The 19,592-nt window shown below is 47.3% G+C and overlaps 1 long non-coding RNA gene across 1 annotated transcript in view; it reads left to right on the top strand.

Moving 5' to 3' along the window:
• Positions 1-16,908: 16,908 nt before the first annotated feature.
• The window catches only part of LOC140428427 (uncharacterized), a 38,992-nt gene continuing 36,308 nt past the window's right edge, over positions 16,909-19,592 (top strand). The window contains exon 1 of the long non-coding RNA XR_011948775.1: positions 16,909-17,074. This is a non-coding gene — a long non-coding RNA (uncharacterized lncRNA). The remainder of the gene's footprint in view (positions 17,075-19,592) is intronic.

Here is a 19,592-nt window from a genome sequence, read left to right as displayed (position 1 = left end):
GGACGGGTGTGTCGTAGCTGGGCTTTCCTCGCATACCTATCGGGGTTGTTTTGGCGCAAATTAAACAATTCTCGACGTAATGGGACACGTCGGTTTTCAACTCGGGCCACCAGCAGAGGGGTCTGAGGTGGGCAAGTGTGGATTTAATCCCTTGATGTCCATGTCCGTCATGGAACTTGCAAATTATTTTGTTCCTGTCCTGGGTGGGGACTACATAAATTCTATCTTTTAAAACGATTCCCTCATGAACCATCAGAGAATTTCTAAACCTGTCATAGGGAGCTGGGAAGTTTCCTTTTAAAATTTCCCTCAATGTCTCGTCTGTTTTTGTGCCTGGGCTAGGTCTTGGATGTTGGTCTGTGAGACCTGAACTGCGTGTACTGGGGCACTCTCGGGGGGTTGCCAAAATTGGCCATGTCGTGAGCCTGCTTTCGCTAGGGCATCAGCTTTCACATTACTGGGTGGGGAGGAGCGATGGTGACTTCTTACTTTGATGATGCCGTATTCTCTGCCTTTAGCTGTCTGGAGGATATGTTTTAGGAGTGGGGCTGAGGGTAGAGATTTTCCATCCGCGGAAATAAATCCTCTCGATTCCCACAGGGGTAGGAATTCTGTAAGGCATGTTGCAGACGTACAAACTATCCGAATATATGTCTGCATGGGGTCAGGAATGAATCGGGGTGCTGAACAATGTAAGCAATGGCTGCTAACTCAGCTGCCTGCGAACCTAAGTGTCCAGGCAACTTTAAAGCTATCTCTTCTAAAGTGCGTCCCTGTAACTCCTCTACATAAATGCCACAGCCTGTTATCCTTTTTCCCTCAAGTACTATGGAGGATCCGTCTACATAAATTCTCAGGGCTTTGTCTGTGGGCTGGGGTCCGATACCTGTCTTTCTTGGTACGGACCTGGGAACAAAGGGGCCTGTGCTGTGCTTGGGGGCTATGATCTCGCACTCATGTGGGATTCCTGCATAGTGCAAATTATCGGCCAAAAACGTATCCGTTTTGGACCGTTTTACCGTGATGTCGCGTCCCTGTAGGAGTATGGTCCATCGCGCTGCGCGAATTTGGCTTACTGTGTCGTCTTTTAGTCTGCCGTCTAATAAAAGCTGTGTTGGGGTGTGCTCGGTCAAAATGGTTACCGGGTTGAGTCCGGTTATGTACAAGAAATACTGTACCGCTCAGAAAACTGCTAATAGGTGCCTCTCGCAGGCTGAAAATCCTTGTTCGACCGGATCTAAGACTCGTGAGGTGTAGGCCACAGGTCCCAGACGATCGTGCCTGTCCTGCAGGAGTACGGCCAAAAGGGTGCGATCTGTGGTCGCGACCTCTATCGCGTACGGGGAGTGGTGATCGGGGGCTTGCAAAGCGGGGGCTGTGCTCAGGGCGCGTTTCAATGTATCCACGGCATCCGTGTGCTGTGGAAGCTATTTCCATGGTGCCTGTTTCTTTAGTAAATCGGAGAGTGGGGCTGCCTTTGTGCAAATCGTCGCTATGGTTCTGACAATAGCCAACCAGTCCTAAAAATGACCGGAGGGCTGTAACGTTTTGGGGCAAGGGCAAATTTACGATGGAATCAATCCGTTTGAATTCTATTTCACGCTTCCCATGAGTGGTGACTGTACCTAAATAAGTGGCCTTCTCCTGAAAAATTTGGGCTTTCTTGGGGTTAATTTTGCAACCAATCGTTGTAAGGAGTTCCAATAATTCCGAAAGAAGCGAGATATGCTCTTTCTTGGTGTCAGTCCGTAGGAGCAAGACGTCCACATACTGAACAAGGCATTCAGGGCAGGGAAATTTAGATAACCCGTTTGCCAATTGTCTGTGGAAAATGGAGGAGGAGTTGTGGAAGCCTTGTGGAAGGCACGTCCACGTGTACTGCTCTGCCTGGAAGGTGAACGCAAATTTATACTGGCATGCGTTGTCCAGTTATATGGACCAAAAGCCATTACTGATGTCTAACACGGAATTTTTTTTTGACTGGAGTCCCTGTCTCAACATGGTCCTGGGACTCATGGCAATGGTGGGGGCTGCTAGGGGGGTTACTTTGTTCAATTCCCGGTAGTCGATGGTCAGTCGCCATGATCCATCAGGTTTTCTTACGGGCCAAATTGGGGCATTATTTGTCGATGCAACGGGTCGAATGATGCCTTGTGTCAATAAGCTTTGAATTACCTTGGTTATCTCTCCCTCGGCTTGCTGGAGGAAGCCGTACTGTTTCAGGGGTTTGGGATCGGGACCTGTAATGTTTACAACACCTGGGATTTTGCCGCAGTCGTGCTTGTGCTGGGCAAATGCTGTCTTATGTCTTTTCAAGACCTCTCTAACTGCTTTGTCTATGGTAATGGTTTGTAGATCAAACCAGTACTCTCCTACTGAGCTGATTCTATGGGCAGAATCTCCTACTGTGAGCGTGGCGGGGGCTCGTGCTGCTCTAGCCATTTTCCAGATGCATCGGTTAACTGGGTCGAATGAGAGGTTGTGTGTACTCATGAAATCAATGTCCAGGATGTGTTCTGTTGCCTGGGATAAATCTACTAAAACAACCAAATGTTTTGTCCTAATATTACCGAGCTGTACGTCCACAGGGGCTGTGATGTGTCCCTGCTGGAGGTGACCTGTAAAGCCACTAAGGGTAATAGTATCCGTAGTGGGCCATATCTCTTTCTGGAACATCGTGGAGGAGTTTAACATGGTTCGGGACTCTTCTGTGTCCCAAAGGAACTCTACGAGGTGTCCCCGGACTGTGTCTGCAACAACCAGTCTTCCGGACTTGTCCCAAAGGGTATCGCAGAGCCAGGTTGGGGAGCCCGAACACCGTCAATCGGTGCCATTCATGGCCGAATTATCTGGTCGGGCGCTAACGCTGTGAATGGGCCGGGTATTGTTTCTAGGGGGGGCGTTTGGGTGCTGACTCCTTTGCTGCTTTGGGGGGGCATTGCATTCTTGGGCATAATGTCCTTCGTGTCCACAATTGTAGCATTCCTGTGTCTTGGGGTGTGGTGCTGTACCTCTCCCTTCATTTACCCATGCGGGGTCTTGGTGTGCCTTTACTGGGTTCATGGTGGCGTCTACTCACTCGTGTTCTGTCTTTTTCAGTACCAACTGTTCCCAAGCTTTGGACAATCATTTCAGAACCCACACTTCATTGTGCGCTGGGTCTGAGGGGTCATAATTGGCACAAGCCTTTTGTCCTGCCTCTGTGGCGTGGGACACTAATGTACGGGTCCATTTGGCCGTATTGTCTGCTGATAAATGGGTGCGGGCTAACTCACTGAATACCGCAGTAAAATGGATCCAAACGCATCCAGCAAACGCTGTTGGATGCTCTCCCTTTTTCTGCCTGCAACGATTGAGTCCGTCTACCGGATCTCCTCTGTTATATTCTATGGCGTCTAAAGTGGCCGTGTCTATTTCTTGGAGGCTACCTCCTCCTACATTTTGTGGGTCGGGAAGGGCTGAACTAACGGACGGGTCTAAGCACATAACTATGAGCTTATCCTGCTCCGGCTCATCGAAGCCATACATCAGGGTTTGCTCTTTTACTAACTCGAAAAAGTGATGTGGGTCCGATGTGAGGTGGAACGTCTCTATCTTCTCGTGGGCACCTCGTAACTGGGTGATCGATAATGGGGATGGGGTACACAAAATCGGGTTGGCCTTCCATGGTAACCCTGTGCTGCGTGGCGATGGGGTTCATTGGGTTGGGTGCTGCCTGTGCAGTTGGTGGTGTGGGTGCTTTTCTTTTCGGGGCCTGGGGCACTCTATTTTGATTCTCGGTCTCACTTACGTACCGTTGGGCCATTTCACTGAGTTCCTGCCAATCGGGGCCGTCTTCCTGGTCTAGCTGTGGGCCAAAGGTGTCGCTAAACCCATTTTGAACTGATAGCAGGGATTACAACCTTGCAATTTGCTGCTTGCATTTGGCATGATCCACCAAACACTGCGTCTGTTCCGTGGTGGAACTGTGGAGTGTTCAGAGGGATGCTTTTAAATCATCACATTGTTTCTTTAGGATCTGTACCTGATTCTCTGTCTCTTCTCTCACCAGTACAGCACGCTGTGTCCTGCTAGGCTTTATCATATTGGATTTTGAAGCTGCTAAGGTGGGCGAGACAGGATTGGTGTGCCCTCTTGACATCATCCACTTCCTTGTCCTTCGCTGCTAACTGCTCCCGGAGCTGTACATTTGACTTCTCACACTCACTTAAATCTCCCTCTCTACGTTTCTCTTTCTCCTCAAACTGCTTGCGGAGCGTCATCACAACCTCCTCTGTGCCTCGCAATTGTGCCAGACAGGACACAATTGCCATCGGCTTACGAACCTTAGCTGAACTCTTTTTATGGATCTCGGTCAGGCTGTCCCACCAAGTCTGTCCTATGCTGCCAGGACCTGTCTCTTCATTGGAGCAAAATTCTGACCATAGGGGCCATCCTTTCCTGGATGGAAACAGTGGCCGTTGTTCAGGATCTCTTGGGTTCAAAGTGGTAAACTGCTGCTAGGTTGGGCTCGTCCTTCTGGTAGTGGGAGTTGAACTCAAACTTGCTTCTGGTGTTGCTGCAGTTGGCAATGGCCGTGACCGGGGTACCAAGGCCAAAAGAGAGCGAGCATATGGCAAACTCGTCCTTTATACTTGGGGGCTTTCACGCTCTTTTGGGCGGTCCTTTGATTTGGGCCTTACTAATTGGGTGATCCCTGATCACTCCGTTCGATTCCTTGGCCAATTAGTGGGCGGGGATCTGGATGACTGGGCATGTCTCAAGCGGTCATTGACCTTGTTGTTTGTGTTTCCCTTGGACAGGGAGTGGCGCCGAAATGTCTGGGACTGTCCCGGTAGCTGGAGTACCAGTCCTTTGTGTTGGGGGAGATGGGCCATGCTGCTAATCGGCCTGATTAACATGCTAATGGGACGGGGTTTCGATACCGTCTGGACTTTGCTGACGAATATGCATTTCAGGCTCAGAGCCTGCCTGACTCTTGGCTTGTCCATTTTACCCATCAGTCTTTGCGAGTTGCTCTGTGTTTAGTTGGAAGTGGCCATGTCAGATGGCTACAAGAGGGGGGGGCTATGGCAGGGGTGACAGGGGTGGGCACAGCCACCGGGATTGGGTGGGCCGCGCAGGTGGCTGCAAGGATGTGCTGGGGCACAGACATGGTATTGTGTTGGGGGAGGTGGCGCGGTGCTCACCGCAGGACCATGGTGGGGTGGGGGCGGGGCTGCAGCAGGTGGAATTGATGCCAGGGGGCCGATGCCAACTCACCCGTGCGACCTTATGGAGGTCGTTGAGCTTCTTACGGCACCGGGTGGCAGTCCTACTGGGGACACTCCCCACGCTGACAGCTGCTGCCACCGCCTCCCAGGTGCCCTGTGGCTGACCCTCCGACCCCTTTGGCAAACAAGGTATCCTGCCTGGACTCCACCATGTCCAACAGCTTGGAAAGGTCGGCATCTCCGAACCATGGTGTGGGTCTCTTTGGTGGCATGGCTGCATCCTATCTGCGGTTTGCTCTGCGGCATCGGTTTAAAAGCTGCCCCCCCTTGTTAGAACATAAGAACATAAGAACTAGGAACAGGAGTAGGCCATCTGGCCCCTCGAGCCTGCTCCGCCATTTAATGAGATCATGGCTGATCTTTGTGGACTCAGCTCCACTCTCCGGCCCGTACACCATATCCCCGAATCCCTTTATTCTTTAGAAAGGTATCTATCGTTTTCTTAAAAACATTTAAAGAAGGAACCTCAACTGCTTCACTGGGCAAGGAATTCCAGAGATTCACAACCCTTTGGGTGAAGAAGTTCCTCCTAAACTCGGTCCTAAATCTACTTCCCCTTATTTTGAGGCTATGCCCCCTAGTTCTGCTTTCCTCGACCAGTGGAAACAACCTGCCCGCATCTATCCTATCTATTCCCTTCATAATTTTATATGTTTCAATAAGATCCCCCCGCATCCTTCTAAACTCCAATGAGTACAGTCCCAGTCTACTCAACCTCTCGTCGTAATCTAATCCCCTCAACTCTGGGATCAACCTAGTGAATCTCCTCTGCACTCCCTCCAGTGCCAATATGTCCTTTCTCAGGTAAGGAGACCAAAACTGAACACAATACTCCAGATGTGGCCTCACCAACACCTTATACCATTGCAGCATAACCTCCCTAGTCTTGAACTCCATCCCTCTAGCAATGAAAGACAATACTCGATTAGCCTTCTTAATCACCTGTTGCACCTGCACACCAACTTTTTGCGACTCGTGCACCAGCACACCCAGGTCCCTCTGCACAGCAGCATGTTTTAACATCTTACCGTTTAAATAATAATCCATTTTGCTGTTATTCCTCCCAAAATGGATAGCCTCACACTTGGCAACATTGAATTCCATCTGCCAGACCCTAGCCCATTCACCTAACATATCCAAATCCTTCTGCAGACTTCCGGTATCCTCTGCACTTTTTGCTTTACCACTCATCTTAGTGTCGTCTGCAAACTTTGACACATTGCACTTGGTCCCCAACTCCAAATCATCTATGTAAATTGTGAACAACTGCGGGCCCAACACTGAACAGGGACCCCACTAGTTACAGGTTGCCAACCAGAGAAACAGCCATTTATCCCCACTCTCTGCTTTCTGTTAGTTAACCAATCCTCTACCCATGCTACCACTTTACCCTCAATGCCATGCATCTTTAGTTCCTCCACCTTTTGTGTGGCACCTTGTCAAAAGCTTTCTGGAAATCCAGATATACCACATCCATTGGCTCCCCGTTATCTACTGCACTGGTAACATCCTCAAAAAGTCCTACCAAATTAGTCAGACACGACCTACCCTTTATGAACCCATGCTGCGTCTGCCCAATGGGACAATTTCCCTCCAGGTGCCCCGCTATTTCCTCCTTAATGATAGATTCCAGCATTTTCCCTACAACCGAAGTTAAGCTTACCGGCCTATAATTACCCGCTTTCTGCCGACCTCCTTTTTTAAACAGTGGTGTCACGTTTGCTACTTTCCAATCCTCTGGGACCACCCCAGAGTCTAGTGAATTTTGATAAATTATCACTCGTGCGTTTACAATTTCCCTAGCCATCTCTTTTAACACTCTGGGATGCATCCCATCAGGGCCAGGAGACTTGTCTACCTTTAGCCCCATTAGCTTGCCCAATATTGCCTCCTTAGTGATTACAATCATCTCAAGGTCCTCACCTATCATATCTTTATTTCCATCAGTCACTGGCATGTTATTTGTGTCTTCCACTGTGAAGACTGACCCAAAAAACCTGTTCAGTTCCTCAGCCATTTCCCCGTCTCCTATTATTAAATCTCCCTTCTCATCTTCCAAAGAACCAATATTTACCTTAGCCACTCTTTTTTGTCTTATATATTTGTAGAAGCTTTTACTATCTGCTTTTATGTTCTGAGCCAGTTTACTTTCATCGTCTACCTTACTCTTCTTTATAGCTTTTTTAGTAGCTTTCTGTTGTCCCCTAAAGGCTTCCCAGTCCTCTAGTCTCCCACTAATTTTTGCCACTTTGTATGTTTTTTCCTTCAATTTGATACTCTCCCTCACCTCCTTAGATATCCACGGTCGATTTTTCCCCTTTCTACCCTCTTTCTTTTTTGTCAGTATGAATCTTTTCTGAACACTGAAAGATCGCTCGGAAGGTTCTCCACTGTTCCTCAACTGCTTCACCATGAAGTCTTTGCTCCCAGTCTACCTTAGCTAGTTTTTCTCTCATCCCATTGTAATCGCCTTTGTTTAAGCACAAAACACTAGTGTTTGATTTTACCTTGTCATCCTCCAACTGTATTTTAAATTCCACCATATTGTGGTCGCTCCTTCCAAGAGGATCCCGAACTATGAGACCATTAATCAATCCTGCCTCATTACACAGAACCAGATCCAGGACCGCTTGTTCCCTTGTAGGTTCCATTACATACTGTTCCAGGAAATTATCCTGGACACATTCTATAAACTCCTCCTCAAGGCTGCCTTTACCAACCTGGTTAAACCAATCGACATGCAGATTAAAATCTCCCATGATAACCGTTGTACCATTTCTACATGCATCTGTTATTTCTTTGCTTATTGCCTGCCCTACCATCCTGTTACTATTTGGTCTATAGACTACTCCTATCAGTGACCTTTTCGCCTTACTATTCCTGATTTCCACCCAAATTGATTCAACCTTGTCCTCCATAGCACCAATATCATCCCTTACTATTGCCCGGATGCCATCCTTAAACAACAAAGCAACACCACCGCCCTTACCGTCCATTCTATCCTTTTGTATAGTCTGATACCCTTGGATATTTAACTCCCAGTTGTGATCATCTTTTAACCATGTTTCAGTAATGGCCACTAAATCATAGTCATTCACGATGATTTGCGCCATCAACTCATTCACCTTATTCCGTATACTACGAGCATTCAAGTTTGGCAGGGAACTGCCAAACTTGGTCCAGGCAAATCAGCTGGCGGGACAGTTTTTTCCGGCGTGAAGTTGTGGGGCATTATAAGTAGCCTAATAAATGTTAGATACTGATGATGGCCTCACTGGGTCAGCTGTCGGGAAACACTCGGCAATCCCGCTCGCAATCATACTTGGAAACGTTTCCGTTAGATTGCACCTAGCGTCATTTGGAAGTGTATAATTTTGTGTTGGGGCCTGAAGGTATATGTTTAAAAACACTTTGAAGATGGCAAGGCAAGTTGATAAGACAGTTAAGTGTACAGGATATGATACTTGACTTTGTAAATTGGGACTTAATCATGCTAAACTTTTACCATTCTCTGGCAAGGACACAACTGGAGTATTGTGTCCAATTCTGAGCACCATCCCTTAGGAAGGATGGCAAATTCCTGGAGAAGTTGCAAAGGATGTTGCCAGGTTGTTACCAGGGATGAAGGAATTCAGTTATGTGCAGAGATTGGAGAAGCCGGGATTATTTCTTTTTAAGAGCAAAGAAGATTGAGGGGAGACCCGATAGAGGTATCCAAAATTAAGAGGTTATTTTTGTTAGAACAAGGAGATCATGAACCAGAGATCGCAGATTTAAAACAATTGGTTTAAAAACTAGAATGGAAATGATAGGACACTTTCTCACACAAGAGTTGTTAAAATTGGAAGTACATTACTTTATCAGTGATAAAATTAGATTCCATAGGCACTTTCAAAGACAATTAGACATGTAGCTAAATTATTCTAATGTGCAGGATTATGGGGGAAAAGTTGGGGTATGCGAGTAAATAGGATACTTTTTTCAAAGAGTGAGATATACTGAATGGCCTCCTTCAGTGCCCCTCCATTCTCTTTGTTAAACTAAGCTTGATTGGCCTTGTTTAGAATCCAGAATCCACCCATGGAATCCCATCTGTGCCAAAGGAGGTAATTTGGCCCATCGAGTCTGCACTGACCCTCCGAAAGAGCATTCTACCTCGGCCGACTCCCACACCCTATCCCCGGAACGCCGTGTGTTGATCATGGTCAATCCACCTGACTTGCACATCTTTGGTCACTAAGGGTCAATTTAGGATGGGCAATCCACCTAACCTGCACATCTTTGGACTGTGGGAGGAACCCAGAGCATCCGGAGGAAACACATGTAGACACGAGGAGAACGTGCAAACCCACACAGATAGTCACCCAAAACTGGAATCATACCCCAGTCCCTGGCTCCATGAGACAGTTGGCGTTTGTGAGAGATATGCCAGTACATGAAGTTTCACATTGTGGTGGAGTGCCGTACTGCTGCTAATGATGTTGATGCTTCAGAGTGCCTCATGGATGCCCAGATTTTAGTTGTCAGATCTGTTCTGAATCCATTCCACTTACCATGGTGGTAGTGCCACACAACACGATGGAGGTATTCTAAGTGTGATTGTATAGGTCACTGATTACACTACACAGAATGATGCAGCACAGGAGACCATACAGTTCATCATGCCTGTGCCAGCACTTTGCAAGAGCTTTACAGTTAGACTTACTCTTCCGCTATTTCCCCATTGAAAAAGCAAAGCGGCGGGGTTCTCCGATTGCCGACCCCAAAATCGCGTTTGGCGACCGGCCGGAGAAACCCCGTTTACGCCGGAATCGGGACAGCGCCGTTTTTGCAATGCTCAGCCCCTCAAAAACGGGTATGGACGGCCTCAGGATGTCACCTGAGGCCCTCCCCCGTTGCTTCACCCCCGATTGGCCAAGTCCCCAATGGCATGGGACATGTGTGCTCACACCGGTTGGGGACCTCGCACGGCGGCTGCGGACTGAGTCCAGCGCCATCACAGTCGGGGGGGGGGGGGGGGGCGTTCCGCTGGCAATTGGGGTTTTGGCGGTGGCTGGGGCGGCTGGTGGGGGGTGGTCTGGGGGTGGCGAGGCTGGTTACAGGGGGCGCGCGGCTGGCACCATGTTGCACGGCGTGGCCACCGAAGGCTGCCGCCGTGCGCATACGCAGCCATGGTCCCGACCGTTCTCCGGCCGTATCCACAGGTAAAGTCAGGGCTGCGCGGTTGCTAGCCCCCCACGGAGGTTCGCTGCAGTGTCGGCGCCGACTTTCTGGTCGTAAGACCAGACGGATCCTGCGGACATAGCCGCAAGATCGGAGAATCCAGCCCAAGGTTTTCCCTTCAAGTATTTACCCAATTCCCTATTCAAAGTTATTATTGAACTTGCTTCCATCAGCCTTATAGACAGTGCTTTCCAGACCATCACATCATAACAATAGTACAAAGTCTTACAACATCAGGTTAAAGTCCATGAGCAGATCCTGTGTATACGGGATCTGCTCAGATGAGGAGGAGCGTAACAGACATCTACAGACGTTGAAAGATGCCCTCGTACGAACGGGATATGGCACTCGACTCATCGATCGACAGTTCCAATGCGCCACAGCGAAAAACCTCACCGACCTCCTCAGAAGACAAACATGGGACACAACCGACAGAATACCCTTCATCGTCCAGTACTTTCCCGGAGCGGAGAAATTACGACATCTTCTTCACAGCCTTCAACACATCATTGATGAAGATGAACATCTTGCCAAGGTCATCCCCACACCCCCACTACTTGCCTTCAAACAACCGCGCAACCTCAAACAAACCATTGTTTGCAGCAAACTACCCAGTCTTCAGAACAGTGACCACGACACCACACAACCTTGCCATGGCAATCTCTGCAAGACGTGCCAGATCATCGACATGGATACCACCATTACACGTGAGAACACCACCCACCAGGTACGCGGTACATACTCGTGCAACTCGGCCAACGTTGTCTACCTCATACGCTGCAGGAAAGGATGTCCCGAAGCGTGGTACATTGGCGAGACCATGCAGACGCTGCGACAACGAATGAACGGACATCGCGCGACAATCACCAGGCAGGAATGTTCCCTTCCAGTCGGGGAACACTTCAGCAGTCAAGGGCATTCAGCCTGTGATCTCCGGGTAAGCGTTCTCGAAGGCGGCCTGCAGGACGCGCGACAACGCAGAATCGCCGAGCAGAAACTTATAGCCAAGTTACGCACACATGAGTGCGGCCTCAACTGGGGCCTGGGATTCATGTCGCATTACATTCATCCCCCACCATCTGGCCTGCGAAATCCTACCAACTGTCCTGGCTTGACACAATTCACACCTCTTTAACCTGAGGTTACCCCATATCTGGATCTGTAAAGATTTAATCACCTGCTAATGGCCGCATTCCAAGCATTGTCTGGCAGCTTTGAATCTGTCTATATATTTGTTTCCGGAACATACTTCTTCATTCACCTGAGGAAGGAGCAGCGCTCCGAAAGCTAGTGACATCGAAACAAACCTGTTGGACTTTAACCTGGTGCTGTAAGACTTCGTACTGTGCTCACCCCAGTCCAACGCCGGCATCTCCACATCATCATAATAATAATCATTGCTTTTTGTCACAAGTAGGCTTCAGTTAAGTTTCTGTGAAAAGCCCCTAGTTGCCACATTCCACCGCCTGTTTGGGGATGCCATACGGGAATTGAACCCGCGTTGCTTGATCTGCATTACAAGCCAGCTGTTTAGCCCACTGTGCTAAACCAGCCCCAGATGACTCACTGCATAACATGTCACTTCCGGATCTTTTGATAATTACCTTAAATCTATCTCTGCTGGTTCCCAACTCGTCTTTTGTGTTAAACAGTTTCTCCTTATTTACTTTATCAATTCCCTTCAAGATTTTTCACATTACTCCCAATTCTGCGCATAGCCTCCTCTGCTTTAAAGAGAACCATTCCAGTTTCTCCAGTCACTCCACGTAACTGAAGTCTTCATTCCTGGTATCATTCTAACAACCATGCTAAATGGGAGAGATTTCAAACAGGTCCAGCAACATAAGACTGGGCAACCATGAGGTGCTGTGGGCCAGCAGCAGCAGCAGAATTATACTCAACCACAATCTGTATCATGGCCCGGCATATCTCCACTCGACAATTACCCCCAAGGCACGGGATCAACCCTGGTTCAGTGTAGAGTGCAGAGGGCATGCCAGGAGCAACACCAGACATAACCCAAAATGAGATGTACAACCTGGTTAAGCTACAACACAGGACTAATTGCGTGTCAAACAACATAAGCAGCAGGTGACAGACAGAGCTAAGCGATTCCGCAATAAATGGATTAGAGCTAAGCTTTGCAGTCCAGTTGTGAATCATAGAATCATTACAGTGCAGAATGAGGCCATTCAGCCCATCGTATCTGCACTGCCTCTCTGAAAGAGTACCCTACCGAGACCCAATCCCCCACCCCATCCCCATAACCCCACTCGTTGCAATTTAGCATAGCCAATTCACCTAACCTGCATATCTGTGGACTGTGGGAGGAAACCTTAGCACCCGGAAATCCATACAGATATGGGGAGAAAGTGCAAATTCCACACGGACAGTCATCCAACGTCGGGCACGGTAGCACAGTGGTTAGCACGGTTGCTTCACAGCGCCAGGGTTCCAGGTTCGATTCCGGCTTGGGTCATTGTCTGTGCAGAGTCTGCACATTCTCCCTGTATCTGCGTGGGTTTCCTCCAGGTGCTCCGGTTTCCTCCCACAAGTCCCGAAAGACATGCTGTTAGGTAATTTGGACATTCAGAATTCTCCCTCTGTGTACCTGAACATGCGCCAGAATGTGGCGAATAGGGGATTTTCACAGTAACTTCATTGCAATGTTAATGTATGCCTACCTGTGACAATAAAGATTATTATTATTAATTGAACCCAGGTCCCTGGCGCTGTGAGGCACAATGGTACTCACTGTGCCGCCCACCGTGGTGGTAGACAATAAACAACTCAGTGGAGGAGGAGGCTCCACTAATCTCTGCATCGTCAAAGATGGGGGAGCCCCATCTTTATCGATGCAAAAGATAAAGCTGAAGCGTTTGCTACAGTCTTCAGCCAGAAGTGATGAGTGGATGATCCATCTTGGCTTCCTCCGTAGGTTGCCCGCATCATAAATGCCAGTCTTCAGCCAATTTGATACACTTGACATGATATCAAGAAACACCTGAAGGGACTGGACACTGGGTACTGACAATATTTCGGCAATAATAGTGAAGTATTGAGCTCCAGAACTTGCTGCACTCCTAGCAAAGCTATTCCAGTACAGCTACAACACTGACATTACCCTGGCACTGTGGAAAATTTCCCAAATATATCCTGTACAGAGAAAGCAAGACAAATCCAACCCAGCCAATTACCGCCCCATCAGTCTACTCTCAATCCATAGAATCCCTACAGTGCAGAAGGAGGTCATTTGGCCCATCAAGTCTACACCGACCCTCCAAAAGAACACTCCATCTCGGCCCACTCTGCCACCCAATCCCCTTTGCCCAGTGCATTGATCATGACCAGTCCACCTAACCTGCACATCTTTGGATCATCAATCAAATAATGGAAAGGATCAAGTAGTATCAAGCGGCACTTGCTGAGCAATAACCTCGCAGTGATGCCCAGTTTGGGTTGCAGCTTTGGTCCAAACATGGACAAAATAGCTAAACGCCAGAGGTGAGGTGAGGTGAGAGTGACTGCCCTTGGCATCACAGCTACATTTGACCGAGTGTGGCTCTCAAGGGGCCCTCGCAAAACTGGAGTCAAAGGGAATCAGAGGAGAAATTCTCCGGTGGTTGGAGTCATACCTGGCACAAAGGAAGATGGTTGTTGTTGAATCTCAGTTCCAGTACATCACTGTAGGAGTTCCTCAGGGTAGTGTCCGAAGCCCAACCATCTTCAGCTTCTTCGTCAATGACCTTCCCTCCATCTTAAGGTCAGAAATTGGAATGTTTGCACAATGTTCAGGACCATTCTCAACTCCTCAGATACTGAAGCAGTCCATGTCCAAATGCAGGAAACCTGGACAATGTCCAGGCTTGGGCCAAAAAGTGGCAAATAACATTCGTGCCAATTGGCAGGCAATGACCATCTTCAACGAGAGAGAATCTAACCATTGCCTTTAATATTCAATAGCATTACCATCGCTTAATCCCTATTATCAACATTCTGGGGTGAAACTAAACTAGACTAATCATATAAATACCGTGACTGCAAGGGCATGTCAGAGGCTCAGAATCCTGCGGCAAGTAATGCACCTCCTGACTGTAAAGCCTGCCATCATCTACAAGGCGCAAGTCAGGAGTGTGATTGAATACTCTCCACTTGCCTGGATAGATGCAGCCCCAACAACACTCAAGAAGCTTGACACCATTCAGGTCAAAGCAGCCCGTTTGGTTAACACCCCATTCACAACGATTCATTGCCTCCATCATCGACATACTGGGGCAGCAGTACCATCTACAAAATACACTGCAGGAGCTCACCTGGACACCTCAATACCTTCCAAACCCACGACCACTACCATCTAGAAGGACAAGAGCAGAAAAGACTGAGAACATTATCACATGGAAGTTACTCTCTAAGCCACTCACCACCCTCACTTGAAAATATATCACCGTTCCTTGACTGTCGCTGAGTCAAAATCCTGGCTCCCTAACAGTACTGTGGATGGACTGACACCATATGGACTGCAGTAGTTGAAGAAGGAAGCTTACCACCACCTTCTAAAGGGAAATAGGGATGGGCAATAAATGCTGACCTAGCCATCGACTCCGAAATCCTAAGAATTAATACAAAAACTCCACTGACCCCCCCCCTCTAATGTCTTTACATTATTCCTAAAGTGTGGTGTCCAGAATTGGCCATAAAACTGCAGCTAGCCCCTAACCAGTGTTTTACAAATGTTTAGCATAACTTCCTTAATTTTCTTCAGGACGTGCGACAACGCAGAATGGCTGAGCAGAAACTTATAGCCAGGTTCCGCACACATGAGTACGGCCTCAACCAGGACCTTGGATTCATGTTGCATTACATTCAACCCCCACCATCTGGCCTGGGCTTGCAAAATCCTACCAACTGTCCTGGCTTGAGACAATTCACACCTCTTTAACCTGCTCCATCTGGACCTGGAAAGACTTAATTATCTGCAAAGACGGTAGCATTGTGGATAGCACAATTGCTTCACAGCTCCAGGGTCCCAGGTTCGATTCCGGCTTGGGTCACTGTGCGGAGTCTGCACATCCTCCCTGTGTGTGCGTGGGTTTTCTCCGGGTGCTCCGGTTTCCTCCCACAGTCCAAAGATGTGCAGGTTAGGTGGATTGGCCATGATACATTGCCCTTAATGTCCAAAATTGCCCTTAGTGTTGGGTGGGGTTGCTGGGTTATGGGGATAGGGTGGAGGTGTGGAACTTGGGTAGGGTGCTCTTTCTAAGAGCCGGTGCAGACTCGATGGGCCGAATGGCCTCCTTCTGCACTGTAAATTCTATGATCTATGACTCTAATTCAAAGTATCGTCTTGCATTTTTGACTTTGTCTATATATATGTTTCTGGAACCTACCTCTTAATTCACCTGAGGCAGGAGCAGTGCTCCGAAAGCTAGTGATTCAAAACAAACCTGTTGGAGTTTAACCTGGTGTTGTGAGACTTCTTACTGTGCTCACCCCAGTCCACCGCCGGCATCTCCACATCATTCCTTAATTTTGTACACTATCTCTTTATATTTGCAAGATCCTTCGTTTTAACAGCTTTGTCTACATGACCTGTCACCTTCAATGGCGTGGGTCTCTCTTTTCCTGTAAACCATATAGACACCATATATTACACCTCTTTATTTTTCTATCAAAACTAAACACTTCACACATTCACCACATCAAATTTAATCTGCCGCGACTCTGTCGATGTCCTCCTGAAATCTGTTACTATCAACAACAACCACTTGCATTTATGTGGTGCTTTTAACCTAGTAAAATATCTCGCAGTACTTCATAGGAGTTTATCAAGGGACCTATCCATTAAGATTTGTCACTGAGCCAAATAAGGAAATATTAGGTCAGATGACCAAAATCTTGACCCAAGAGGTAGATTTTAAGAAGTGTCTTGAAGGAAGAAAATGTTGGAAATGCTTAGAAACTTAGTGAGGGAACTTCAGAGCTTAGAGCCCAGGCAGCTGTCGGCACGGCTGCTAATGGTGCAGCAATTAAAATCAGAAATGTTCAAGAGGCCAGAATTCCAGGAGCACAGATATCTCAAGAGGATCATGAGGTTGGGGGAGATTGCTGGGATGGAAAAAGCCATGGAAAGCAAGGATGAGAATGTTTAAATCAATGCGTTGTATAACCAGAAGCCAATCGAAGCTAGTACAGGGGTAAATGTTGAATAGGACTTAGTGCAAATTCAAGTGCAAATTCAGACACAGGCAGAAGAATTTTGGATGATCTTAATATCACAGGTGCCAATATATGAATTTTAGAGATTATTGGAATAGTCAAGTTTAAAATGAACAAATACACTGTTTACTATATTGACAAGTTTCATGTCATTGGCCAACTCTGAAGTTCAGGTCATTAATGTATTTCAGAAAGAACAGTGATCCCAACTTTGAACTCTGGAGCACACTACGGCAAATTATCAACTAGTCTGAAAACAACTCTTCACCACTATGCTTTGCTTTGCCTTACATGTCTATTATGGCCTGACTCCAACAGACCTGCTGCCATTTCACACTCTAACGAGCATTGATTGGAAGAAGGTAGGACTTCTGACCATTATTGGCGGCAGGGGTGGGGGGGGGGGGGGGGCGATTAAGCAAAATTATTTTTGTATAATATTTCTTCGGATGCTTTTGTTTTGGTTATAAGCCTATCGGAGATGATGCAGTTGGGGATGGAGTGGGTGGAGATTTGGAATAAGATGTTTGACTATCAAGAATCACCCAATTGAGTATTGAAGTTCACTTTCCAATTGGATCTTTATCTGAAGAGGAAAAAGTTACAGGGCTGTGGGGAAGAGGCAGGGAAGTGGATATGAAATGATCTTTAGCAGAGTTGAGATGGTACAGACATGCTGGGCCAAATGATCTTTTGCTGTGCGCTAACCATTTTATGATTCAAAGTGATTTGTGGCACCTTCAAAAATATGACCTAATGAATGCGCAATGTAAGATCATATGAGGTACTGTACTTGTTTCTCTGAAGCTAATTTTGGCAAATCCACAGCATTGATTTTTTTTTTTACAGAATTTGAGCAGCAAAGTTGTTTGGGTAGGTGCGGCTCATTTCAACAAGAATGGGTAATGGTAAAGTCGCTGTGAGTGACCTGACTGGTGGAGTTGTAGATTTTCAGTATGTGCTGAGAGTGACATCATCGAGTGGCTCAGCTCATGCGCCGATGACATCACAGGTCAGTAATAAACCAGAAGTACACACACTATGGCGACCTTCCCAGGCAAAGTGAGATGCATGGTGGCTGATGAACATAGTGCGCCGTTTACAGATAATTAACAGGTTTATTGGTTAGGAAGTGTGGCAGCCGGGTCACGTTTTACATTACCCACTAATTAATGGTTACGAGTGTGATCCAGGGGCAGCAAGGTGGCACAGTGGTTAGCACAGCTGCCTCACGGCGCCGAGGTCCCATGTCCGATCCTGGCTCTGGGTCACTGTCCGTGTGGAGTTTGCACATACTCCCCGTATTTGCGTAGGTTTCACCCCCACAACCCAAAGATGTGCAGGATAGGTGGATTGGCCACGCTAAAAGAATTGGGAACTCAAAAAAAAATGTTTTAAAGTGTGATCCAGAACTGGAGGAAAGATCAGAGAATGTGGTGTAAAGAGAATGAGAATGGGCAGCATGGGGAGGGGGAAGCAAGCAGAAAATGGGTCTAGCAAAGGGGTAAGGAGAATGTGATGCATTTTCCCTTTCGGAGAAATAGACAAGACAAACAGGTCTTGGCATTATTAGTTGGAAGATATCAACCAATGAGGCAAGAAAGCTAAAAAAAACACCCCTTTCTAAACATTGAGGTCAAAAATTTCAAACAGAAGAACCAGTCACTAATACATCTAAGTATAAATAGGAGAGAAATGGTTTGGGCTGGATGGTCATACTTGGAGGCTGAAGATTAGACACCACTGTCCCAGAAAGAGTTGGATGCTGCATGTGGAAAAAATGTGTTGAGACTGGTGGTGAAATATTTGTTGCACTTTAACTATGTGCTGGTTATAATGAGTATTGAAATCTACTGTAGAAGATGGACTTTGTACTAGAACTTAACAATGTACTAACTTTATATGCGAACTAACAAATTACATCCATCATTCTAATATCTTTCTTCTGCATCATACATTATAATATTTTTTTTGTTTGTTTACACCACCCGAAGAGGAATGTTTATTACTCTGTTTAGTGATGCAACAACTCTCATTTGCTGGAGTAGAGCAATACTGTTTCGTGACCAGGGTTTGAGATTAATTTCAACCCAAATTAATAGGATTGACTGATGACCAACTATATGGATCCTGTGTGAAATCTTTTCTGGGAAACTTTTTTTTTAAAAATTCCAATTAAGGGGCAATTTAGCATGGCCAATCCACCTACCCTGCATATCTTTGGGTTGTGGGGGCGAAATCCATGCACACACGGGGCGAATGTGCAAACTCCACACAGACAGTGACCCAGGATTGAACCTGGGACCTCAGCACCGTGAGGTAGCAATGCTAACCACTGCGCCATCGTGCTGCCCCGATTTCTGGGAACCTTTAACCACTTCCTAAACTTTGCACAAAACTTCATATAGACCAGGTCAAAAACTGATATGTGTTGCCCCTTCTCACATTCTTGAGGTTAATGTTGGGAAAAGCATATCAATGTGATAATGGAGCAGCCTGGGCCCAAACTACTAAACAGGTGCAGCCCAATTTTTAGCTGTTCTGGGCCGATGCCGAAAACAGTCATTAGGCCCCTTGGAATATGTCAATTAATTCCTGTCAAAGGACCGTTTGAGAAATCTGTTCCCATTTTTACAGAACTAACTTCCTGTGGAGCAAGGATTGTCTCCTCCCCTGGAGTCCGCTCCAACCTCTCTCCCTAGAATTCTGCCAGCCATGCAAATGGCCCATAGTTGATATTTTCCCACTGGCAGGTCACCGGCGGAGGAGCGACCAGTGCTAGCAGCTCAGGCCTATTATTCAGATGAGGCCTGAGGACTGGTTTCTCTCATTTTTCAGGCCTTTCCCTTCAGTCATGTGCTGCCTCTGCAGTACTGAGTC

Source organism: Scyliorhinus torazame, chromosome 8 (genome assembly GCF_047496885.1).
Source record: "Scyliorhinus torazame isolate Kashiwa2021f chromosome 8, sScyTor2.1, whole genome shotgun sequence".
Taxonomy (NCBI): Eukaryota; Metazoa; Chordata; class Chondrichthyes; order Carcharhiniformes; family Scyliorhinidae; genus Scyliorhinus; species Scyliorhinus torazame.
Note: the sequence above shows the minus strand (reverse complement) of the source record. Positions and strands in the feature narration are given on the sequence as shown.